General features: G+C 44.9%; 1 long non-coding RNA gene across 1 annotated transcript; it reads right to left on the reverse strand.

Moving 5' to 3' along the window:
* Positions 1-1,040: 1,040 nt before the first annotated feature.
* On the reverse strand, positions 1,041-3,126 carry LOC146173134 (uncharacterized). The gene is made up of 3 exons (XR_014702312.1): positions 2,614-3,126; positions 2,388-2,526; positions 1,041-1,561 (listed from the first exon to the last, which is right to left on the reverse strand). It is a non-coding gene; the product is annotated as an uncharacterized LOC146173134 (long non-coding RNA).
* Between the last annotated feature and the right edge of the window lie 7,787 nt (positions 3,127-10,913).

A 10,913-nucleotide genomic window follows, 5' to 3' on the forward strand; every position in this document is an offset into this window, starting at 1 on the left:
AGTGGCACATTGCTGAAACGTTGTCAGTGTCTGTTCATGTTGAACGGTATCCCCCCCCCCCCCTTTTCGACGGGAAAGACAAACACATCACGCAAGCTTGGTGCGCGATGCCGGAGGCGAGCTGGTGAATCTGCTAAATTTCCCTAGTCTTATAAACAAGGGGCCCACCAGTGAGGTGTGCAGATTACCTCGAAGGCGAAGAATGTGTGCTAGTTTTGAAGTGTCATCATGGAGTCTGTGCAGTGTTTCAAAAAGATGTTCATTTTACACACATTCCTCATTCTATTACCTTTCCATGTTGTGTGCATTATGTACAAACCATTTCAATTGAAAAGCCAGTTTGCACAAAAGATGCTTTTTCTGATTATTTGGTGAAAACAACTTGGAAAATAAATTCCGAGGTCAAAAGTAGGTGACAATTAAGTAAAGAGGTGCTTATCACATGGTTATGGTGTATGAAAGAGCGCTGAACACGTTTTGAGGGGAGCCTCAGTTTGAAAGCCGAGCCCACATTTCGATTTTGGTTGGTTGGTTGGTTTGTGGGGTTTAACGTCCCAAAGCAACTCAGGCTATGAGAGACGCCGTAGTGAGGACTCCGGAAATTTCGACCACCTGGGGTTCTTTAACGTGCACTGACATCGCACAGCACACGGGCGTCTTGCTTTTCGCCTCCATCGAAAAGCTGCCGCCGAGGCATTTTGGCTAGCAAACCAAGGTTCCTCCTCAACCCTTGTTTAGTGCTGTTTTGTATTGAGTAGCCATCTTATTTCCCTCGTTCTACCATGTTTATGGTGTAAAATATTTTTGAACGCTCATGTCTTAGCTGCCTCTACTGTCTTAAAGCTGCTCAGCAGTCCCCTTGCAGTTTTACACGTTTTATTAGTGTACATAACATCTGCTCACACATTGCCTTAACAATGTATGTGTGATGCTTATTTTATTTTCACTAGAATTTTGTAATCATTCAGCAATCATTGTGGGCACTGCAGCCTAGTATTTGTACACCATTCTCCTAACAGCTGTTACAGTATTTAGCACTGCGAGCAAGATCTCTAGTAGTATACCATCCAGCTGGCATTTTTACCTCTGATATGTAAGCGTTTTGCACACTGCACCATGCATACAGTACCTATTTGTATAGGTAGCTTCAATATGTTGAAAGGGAGCGGCTTCTTTGAGCCCGATAATTATTCTGCAATATACATGTCAATGTTGTATGGTCATTGTACATCAAGGTAAGTGTGCTGGTATGTATGATGTCTCTTTCTCAATAAAAACACTCGAGTGAAATACAGCGGCCAAGAAATAAGTGCTTCTACTGAGTATATGTGGCAGTAAAAAATCTTTGGTGCCATTTTATGATTCCAATAAGCGTCATGGATATTTATTACCTTGCTGTAACGCTACGCTTTTCGGTTTAAGCATGTCTACCACACAGCTAGTGACCACAGCCAACTGTGCCAGGCTGCAAGGTGATAGCAGAGAAGGGACAGCAAGTTGGGTCTGGGATGACTTGGCATTGGTGTAAGCAGCCATGACTCCAGTGGGTAGTCACTGTCTCCTGCATAACCAAACAATGACATCCACTTAAGTCCGCCTTTTGCATGTTCTAGTATACAATCAAAGATCCATACCAACTAGCCCGCAGTGAGGTGGTAAACATTCACAGGAATGTTGGCAACGTGTCACAGGGCTGTCCAAGCAAGCATCATTGTAAGGATAGCCTTGTAGTTTCACAGTGATATAAACAAAAATGTGTTAAGATTACCTGCACAACACAAGCGCTACGGTTTCTTAGGCAGTAAAGAGATTTCAAACATTGAATATTTGGTTCCTGGTGCCATAACACTAAATTTGTACATTAACAAGCATTCATATGCATAACTATAGTCCGTCTTATGCATGCAGCTTCAGCGAATTCAGACAATCGATCACTCGCCGAAATACAAGTCAGCTTCTCTGTAAGGCTCGTAATCCAACCAAAGGGTCTCGTTGTCACACAACAGACTTCTAGTTCTTGCTGAAATGAAAAGAAGCAGGCGCTTTTTGCAGCGTACTCACACTTTCGAGTAGCGAACGTGTCGTAGGGAGGGAGCGTAACGAATGGGGGCAAGGCACTACAATCCCTAGTCCCTTCGTTCTGTATTTTGAGGTATATACAGGTATTGAACTTTCGTCAGGTGTCGCTGGGTAATCTCGAAGACAACAGCTGGAAAGAAAAGAGATCTTTCCTCTGTTCGTTTTTTAACATTGCGAGGGGGAACGAGTCCTTTTGGTTAGAAAACAAGACTTGCAGAGAAGCCAACTTACAGCAAGTGGTCGATTGCACATATTAATGCATATAATCAATATCGTTCGATAACCGACGCGGGTTTTTTACAGCTTACCCAAGAAAAGTCGCAGGCGTTTAGCAGGCCTTCGTTCACCTTTCGGCGTGCAGGAGTACCGCTAGACGAACGCGTTGTTTGGAGTCCTTGGTCCCACGGGGCAACGAGGGTCAAAAGTGCGTATGTTCGCGTCGCAGATCTGTAATAAAATAGGCACAATACAAGTTTACAATGACGTTTCGAAGTCGTAGCCAAATACACACAGTCAAAACCAACATTTACTCACTACTGTGATGTTCACAACGTAGAACCCCTTGCCTAGCGACTTCTTTCCATATCGCACCGCGGCACCTTGACGACAATCAGCGTTCCGCCCGATGGCTTCCGCTATCAGCGCACGCACCTGCTGATCGATGCCTATGCGATGCAAACGATGTTACGTTCCCGACGCAAGCTGGTAGCCCCCGATAGCAAAAAAACGCGGTGCGCATGCAGCCGCAGTGGCTGCGCACTCGTCCGTGAGCTGCGTGAGCCCCCGTTCATCGATGTTCGTCGGCAATCGCCGCACAGTCACTCCACTTTCTGCTGGTTTCCGAGTTGAACACAGTCGGAACAACTAGACCGGTACGTCAAACGTGTCTTCGTCCTCCCTTCTACGCCGTGGATCGCACCGACACAACTGTCACACAGCCAGCGCAACGCTATAGCAACGCAAGGAACACAGCCGCCATTTTCGCTCTACTCAGTTGACTGGTTTTGGGGTTACCTCGTTTCGCTCACAATTTCAGTCAATATTCAGCTCACGGGCAACGTCACCACTTTAGTCTTGTTGATGACGTAAGCGCAGTCACCGGTGAGATCAGTGATGACGCAAAATTTCAATATGGCCGCCGACCAATAGGAGCAGGGCAAGTTGAGCGGTTTGAGACTGGTTTTGTATTGAGAGCGTTACAGAATTCCCCCCCAGCTCTTCTATGCACCAGTCTCTGTCTGATCGCCTCCAGTAAATAAAAGAAAAATAATGGCTATCCTCGGCAACTTCGAAAAGAAGAATGCCGCTCCCTGCAACCTGCACAGCCCAGGTTCCTTGAAGAACAGAAGCTTGCAAGCGTGCCTTACTCCCGAGGGACAAGTCCTCTCGCGCGTATATTCGCGAAATATAGTGTGCGCATTGCACACGTTCCACCCAGAAAGCCAAAACAACTATGCCACTGGAAAGATCGTCCTGAGCCTCCACATTATCCCGGAGTCGTCTATAAGACCACCTGCAAAGACTGCGATCAAGAAGATCAAGAGACCATAAGGACGACGTCAACAAAAGTGGTGCGGCTTCAAACGCCCGTTCTGAGCGTACTTAAATGACCAAGAACCCCATTTATTGGGACCACGCCACAATCTTGAAAACGAAAAAAGTTTTGTTTTCCCGACTGCTTCTGGAATCTTTCTGCGCAGAGACCATGAAGAATGTTATTAACCGGAGAAAGCCCAATCTCTCTGATTCCTGCGCACACTCACTTCGCTGTCAAGCGCGCTTATAAGAAATGGACTATTCCGCCCGTTCTTTCATTGTGATCGCATGACAATAGGGGTTCCGAAACGACACGTTTTAAAGCATTTTTTTTTTTTTCATTACGTGGCGAGTGTGTGTTTTCTTGATTATTAAGATGGAAAGCTTCAGCAGTGAGCCCGACGTGATGCCGTGGTGCGATGGACCTGCACTTGAATGCCGGCCCTTCTGAAAGGTGGAAACAAGTACGTAGCACACGTATTTACAGCTTTAGGTAAGTTACATTTTGGTTTAATTACAACTGACCTCTATAGATAATCCCAACCGCCTGAAGAGCAGTATGAAGCGATGAGGCTAAGAGCGACGAATTGTGAATCGCATGTTCCAGATGTAGGGCTGCCAGAAGCTTCGTTAACCACGCATTGACGCCGGAAGTGTCGCAACCACAATTTGACAGCTTCTTCCAGCATTTTAATCGCACGGTATTCCACAGGAATTGTGATATACGCGCATCTATAGATTTTATAGAAAGTATGCACGGCATGTTGAAATAAGGGAGCAGCTATACTTCAAGAAAGAGATATGTACCGAAGTCTTTCTGAGGTCATATTCTTTACACCAATAGTGTTCTGCTTAAACCATTGCAGCGTCTGTCTCATCACCGATGGAGCGAAACACCATCATGAGCACCAGCGCAATGCTATCGAAGGCAAATATCAATCGGCCGAAACACAGACGCGAACAATATCGCAAGCTCAGCGGAAAGTACAGCGATGATCGCCACACTGCCGCGGGACATTAAGTGAGTGTTCACGAAGAAAGTTTATGCTTACCGGAAAAACATCATCTCGAATGAAATCCTTCGAACACATTTGCGTAGTCGGGGGCACTGTTTTCCAGACCCAAGTTCCTTCTTTACAGTCTCGAGGCGCATCGTCAGGGTTTCTCGAACAAAAATCAGATACAGTGCGGTACCTTTATCGAGGCGACAAACGAAACGGAACGCTGTAGAACACTGTTGCTTTCCTTTTTTTTATTATTTTGTTACCTTCCATTGGCCTCATGAGTCGAAATCATTTTACGAGCATTAAAAACACATAGCTGTCGACTATTACGACAAATAACGTAACTGATTGCGACCTTTCTCGCGGAGGCCGCTAAGAGGGAAGGGATATCTGAAGTTGCCAATAAGTAAAATTTCTTGTGTTTTTTCTATGAAAATTTACGTAATAATCTTCTGAGCCCTATAATAAGCTGAAGCTTTTTCCTACTTTCCCCTAAGGTTCATTACATAGCGCTTAGTAAATAATTAAGTTTGTCTTGTTGCGGTGAGCCAGGCGCAACATGTGTCCTGTATTCAGCCAACGTCCTCCTAGCACGAAAGTCTACGAACAGTCTAGCATCGAAGGTCGAAAAGTGGTGTCGAATCTTAACAGAGTGGATAAGTATAACGTAAAGGTGTCGATTAAGAATCACCTACGTCCGGCCAACGCTAATCCTTTCGCATTCGCTTCCACCCACCGCTCGGCTGGTCCTTAAGCTCGGAAGGATTTGTTTCTGTACCAGGGAATAGCCAAGAAGATGAAAAAAAAAACAGCAAAACGAAGGACATTTTTTATTTGAAAATAGAACAGACTTGCAATAATTTGTTTCAAATAATTTTAAGAGTTAACTATGCATATTACTGGTTTGGTCTTTTCGGCTTCATTCTTTTCAGAGTCTGCTTTAATTTCGTGCTAACGTTACGTTTGTAATTTATTTACGCTGACAGTTGAGGGCGTTCAATTTTCTTATAGCTTAGGAAGACTGCGGCTGATACATGGCTCTTTACTTTCTCCCGGCTTCTCAACGCCCTGCGCTCTCCACTTTTCTGCTTATGTTCTCTCTCTCTCTCTTACGACGAAAATGCGTACTTATATGGCTCAGGTAGCCCTCTTTTAATACGTTCATGAAGAATACGAAGCAGTAAAAATGCCAGAAAACTGGAGGGTTAAAATGGATATACTTCCTCCCGTTACGCCTTGCCTTGTGAATAGCACAACCGTACTCTTGAGCGCCGGTTCCATTTTAGGAACATAGTCTTTTTTTTACCTTGAAACCGCATGTAAGACGCATGTAGGCATCGAGATGGTCATAATGATGTCCAAACGCAACTATAGCTGACTGAAGCACAATTGTAGGCATTCAGCTCGAAGTCCAAGCGCAAGTTGCAGACATCGTAATATAGCAGATTGAATCAATAATACTAACTGAGCTCACGGGGTTTACATCTGTTCGCAGTTTCCGCACGGAACATTGTTATTTGCTGTTCCTCTTGTATGTTTACTGTGTGTGTAGAAATATCTTCTTGGCATTCCAGACGCAGTGCATTATGTAGGTGTCTAATTTTATTGCGTTTCCAAAAAGAATAGGCCAGTACCTAATACTGTCATAAGCACCCTGCGTGCCAGAGGAAAGTGGTGGATCTATTACACTAGGGTAAAAGTATTGGGCTTTTTCCACACAAAATTAGGGGCCAACATGGATTTCCTGTGCAAACTAATTCGTTAAGCGAAGGAATGCAGTACGTGTTCTGTTGCCCTCTCGCATATATTCATTTACCAATCAGTGTTGTGTCATGTCTATCCCTTGGTTGCCCCCTTTCTAGGTATCATATTCATCCAATGTGCATATCTACTCTTTGTTAGTCTATCTTTACTGTATATTTTACCGCTTGGAATGTGCAAGGGCCGCACAGAAAACTGATTGCGAAAGTCCAGCACTCGCTCGCTAAAAAATTCTTTAAGAAAAACAAGCTGTAACAATTTTCTTTCTTACGTTGCCAATTTTTCTTAGCTTTATTTACTTTTAATTCATAAAACGATTTAAATTATTCGGTTTTACTCGCTAAATCGGTCGTGGCAACATATGTTCTTCTGAAGGTTAGCATTTCTCGACTTATCCGCTTGATTAATAGCTGCTAGTGGTCTACTTCACCTCTGTATACCACCATCTGATCGAGCATCAATTAATCCTGGGTACAATTCTGCTGACAATATTCATCAGCGACATAAATGCAGTTAACTTGCAAAGCACACAATATTTCAATCCAGTTACCGCTATCTGGAATTCAGAATTGAAATTCGTGTATGTGGGTCTCCCTTTGCATCGAGCTGTTCCGATCAGATTACTCCGTACGTGTTATAGGCAATTATAGGATACCCTAGCACTTCCTAGTCTTGATGAGATTATTCTGCAGAATATCAACGGAACCTTTACTGTCGCCACAGCGCCAAGGATACCAACTGTCCATTCGACATCTTGAGAATCCCGGCTGCCAATGACCACAAAACGGCCGTCGCGATTAAAACTCAAATGCCTGTTGCGAGAACCGTCCATCCGGACGTTGGAGTTAGGACACTCCAGTAGACAGAACAGCCTACTCTCCGGTCTCTTCTTGCCGCAACACTGTGCACGCCACGCGTATCCTACCGCAACTGACCCGTTTCATTTCGCCCAAAACATCAAGCTTATGAACCCTATTCTAGCCTCGTAATGCTGCGATAACTGTTTAATTTTCTGTCAATTAATTTGGGTGTTCGATCGTTTCTTCGGCCATGCACCGTTGCATATATAAGTTTATACAATGAAATCTGATGTTATATTTAGGTTCAATTAGCATCAATTTACCATCTAGATTTTTGATTAAGCTAGTGGATGCGCCGTATACTTAGCTTCGACATTTTTTTCGGAGTGATGTGAAAACTACTACCGTGAAGCAATGCTTTCGATATTTACCTTTAGGTGTCTATTCGAAACTCTGGAAAATGTTCTGCGTCTGACACCTTACATCTTAAAATTGATGGCAGTAAGTTAAAGGCTCGTAGCGGGAATTTCGCCTGGTGCTCTATACTTCAATAATTAGGGTGTGCTGAGGAATCGTCCATGCTTTGTCGAGGAGAGCGGATTGTAGCAGCCAGTCACATCTGTCTGACCGTGCTTGATCCCCACAATTATGAAATCTTCGTCCTGTGCGTCTAGGTGCGTAGAGCAGCATGGGACTTACCAATCACTCTCAAAGTCACTCTCAATATATATTACCAATCATTCTCCATATTCCCACTGGCCAGTATGTTAGGGGGCCACTGAATGTCCATTACCGGCTTTTCTGAAAGGTTCAAAACCTCAATTGTGTGCAGAATTTATTCAGTGTTATACAGGTAAGTCGCTTTGAAGTTTTCGCGAAACTGAGTCCGTACTTACATTTTCGTCATTTCGCAAACACGTGAGTGGAGAAAAGCTGCGTTTCTCTATAGTTTCTGATTTAGTTTGTCATATAGGCTTTAGTTTCCTCATTTGACCAGCATGATATGATCGCATGAGGATTGACGAATGGAAATCTGAATTTCTGTAAACACGCTTTGATGCCTTTTGTGGGGATCGAGCCGAGTCGCCCAGCAGCGACAGTTCGGTGGTTAGGGCGCTCGACTACTGTGCCCAAGGATGTGGGATCGAATCCCGGTCGCGGCGGCCGCTTATCGATGCAGGCGAAAAGCAAGACGCCCGTGTGCTGAGCGACGCGTAGGCTGAGCTCTGTCAGTGCACGTTAAAGAGCCCCAAGCGGTCAGACTTTCCTGAGCCCTCCACTACGGCGTCTCCCATAGCCTTAGTCGCTTTGTAACGTTAAACCCCCAAAACCAAACCAAACAACATGTTTGAATCGAATAACTCTTCAGGTCTGCGGGTACTTGAATAAATAAAACAAATAAAAAATGTAAACTATTTGTATGCATCAAACAGCGGGTAATGTTTAAAACGCAACTCCTCTTTAAGCTTATAGAGAGCTGCGAGGTATCACAAATCTACAATGCAACGCGAGAACACAGAAAAGAGAGCGCGAAGCCAGGATAATGACTCACTGATATTATATATGGCTGGGTACACGCGAACACCTCAAAAATCCGAAGCCGCCTTGACTAATCCCGAATATAGGTCTCACCCTCACACATTCTTGGAGCACATGGCAAACACGTTATTCGCAGTTTCACACACGAAATGATGTAGTGAACAAAAGTGTCCCGCCGGCATCATCTTCCCGTTAGTCCCTCTTATTATCTACCATAAAAACTAAGCAAATGTAGCAAACAGCTAGGAGCTCCAAGAATGCTTTCACCGCCGAAGGCAGGCCCCGCCGGGGTGGTGCAGTGGTAAGACGCCCGACTACTGTGCCGGAGTTCCCGGGATCGAATCCCGGCCTCGGCGGCTGCGTTTCGATGGAGGCGAAACGAAGTGGCGTCCGTGTGCTGTGCGATGTCAGCGCACGTTAAAGATCCCCAGGTGGTCGAAATTACTCTGTAGCCCTCCACTACAGCCCCCTTTCTCTCTATCCACTTTAACTCCCACCTTCATCCCTTCCCTTACGGCGCGGTTCAGGTGTCCACAGAGCAAGTGTGACAGATACTGCGCCTTTCCCTTCCTATGAACCAACCAACCAACCGCCGAAGGCAGACACCACATGCGTGGTAGCGCATACGTGTGTACTGCAGCAGTCTCTTCTTTTTGCCGCTAAAGGCGGCCAAGGTGCTGCAAGCGAGTGGTACCTTCACGCTCGCGATGCGGCGCAACAGACCGCGACATCCCTGCTGCCGGATAACTTTTTTTTTTATTTGGCTGGGTCGTCGACAACGTGTGTGTTTTCCGGCTGGAAGCTGCACACGAATAGGCAGAAATGTACTTCAGGCATTCTCAGTAGCGTCAAGGGTTTGAATCTCTGATGCACTGCACTCTCTCAGCTCCGCCTAGCGTATCATATATGCGGCTTTGTCATGCATCTCGAAGAGGTAACCCTCTAGAATCAATTTGAATGCATCTTGGGATCAGCAAGTTTCCTATTGCTGCGGAGAGGGGGATATGTTTTTGTGTATTTCTGACAAGAAGCGATATGAAAGCGTTCTGAAATGGCAAAAGTCCGTTTTATTACTCAGAGGTAGCCAATACGCTGCTGTGTATTTGAGATAAAAAAGGCTGTTTATTAAATACTATAGCGTTCAGACGGTCAGCACTATGCAATTAAATTCCCACCGCTTTAATGAAAGCTTCACTAATGCAGAAAAAAATGAAAGTTCGTCGCGGTCTATAGCCTTTCGCGAAGAAGGTGCACTTGTAGGTCGGATTTAATTCCGGCTTAGCTTTTATTTCGCAGCTCACTTTTCAGGGTGAAGCAGGCTTCGGACATAGATCTGTCACATCGAAGGGGCGCCATAAGGGCAGTACACTCTTTACGATCTTTCAGCCGTTAATCGCAACTTAAGAGAGCAATACAACAGTGGTGTGCCCTGGTTACATTGCGCACGGATAAGGATGAGGAAGACGACGACATGAAATGAAATTAGTGAGAAAGAGAAAGAGAGAGAGAGAAAGATAGAATAATAAAGTAGGTAAATTAACTAGGCACTACCTATTGGGCTGCCCTACACGTGGGAATTGGACCGAATGGAGAGAAAAAAACAACAACAATGAAATAGTTTTCACGAGTGCCTAAAGTGACTGTTAAACACGCGGGGTGAACGACTGCTTTTGTTTGCTATAAACCGGACACCGCAGAGCATATTTTATTTGACTGATTGCAAGCAGTATTTTCCTGAGACGTCTTCGCGAGGACTGTAAGAAACGGCCTGCCATTTACGTCAAAAGGTATACGGTTCTTGCCTGTCCGCAATCAAGAGGGTATGCCGTACTACTCATAATAATTTGCCTCCACAGTTCATAGAAAACGACAATGGCTGTGAGACACACTGAAGAGGATGCTCTCTCAGCGATGGGTTATTTCAGTAAAAGTATGACTTACGTAAAGTAAGCTATAATTCCAAAGTGAGAATCCTTAACGGATGCAAGTTTGAACCGATCTGGCTACCCTAAAGCATTTCTGAAACACAGTGCAGTCTTAGCTTTCACCTGCGCTTTTCGTAGGATTGTACGTTTACTCGCTTTTATCTCCCTGTGACCTTCATTCTGAACGGCAAATTAAGAGCAACAAAAAGCGTGGATGGCATAGCAGTCTAGTTATCTAATGATGATCCGTTCAGACCGCTGCGGAAATA

Source organism: Amblyomma maculatum, chromosome 11 (genome assembly GCF_055883805.1).
Source record: "Amblyomma maculatum isolate TAMU_Amacu chromosome 11, ASM5588380v1, whole genome shotgun sequence".
Lineage (NCBI taxonomy): Eukaryota > Metazoa > Arthropoda > Arachnida > Ixodida > Ixodidae > Amblyomma > Amblyomma maculatum.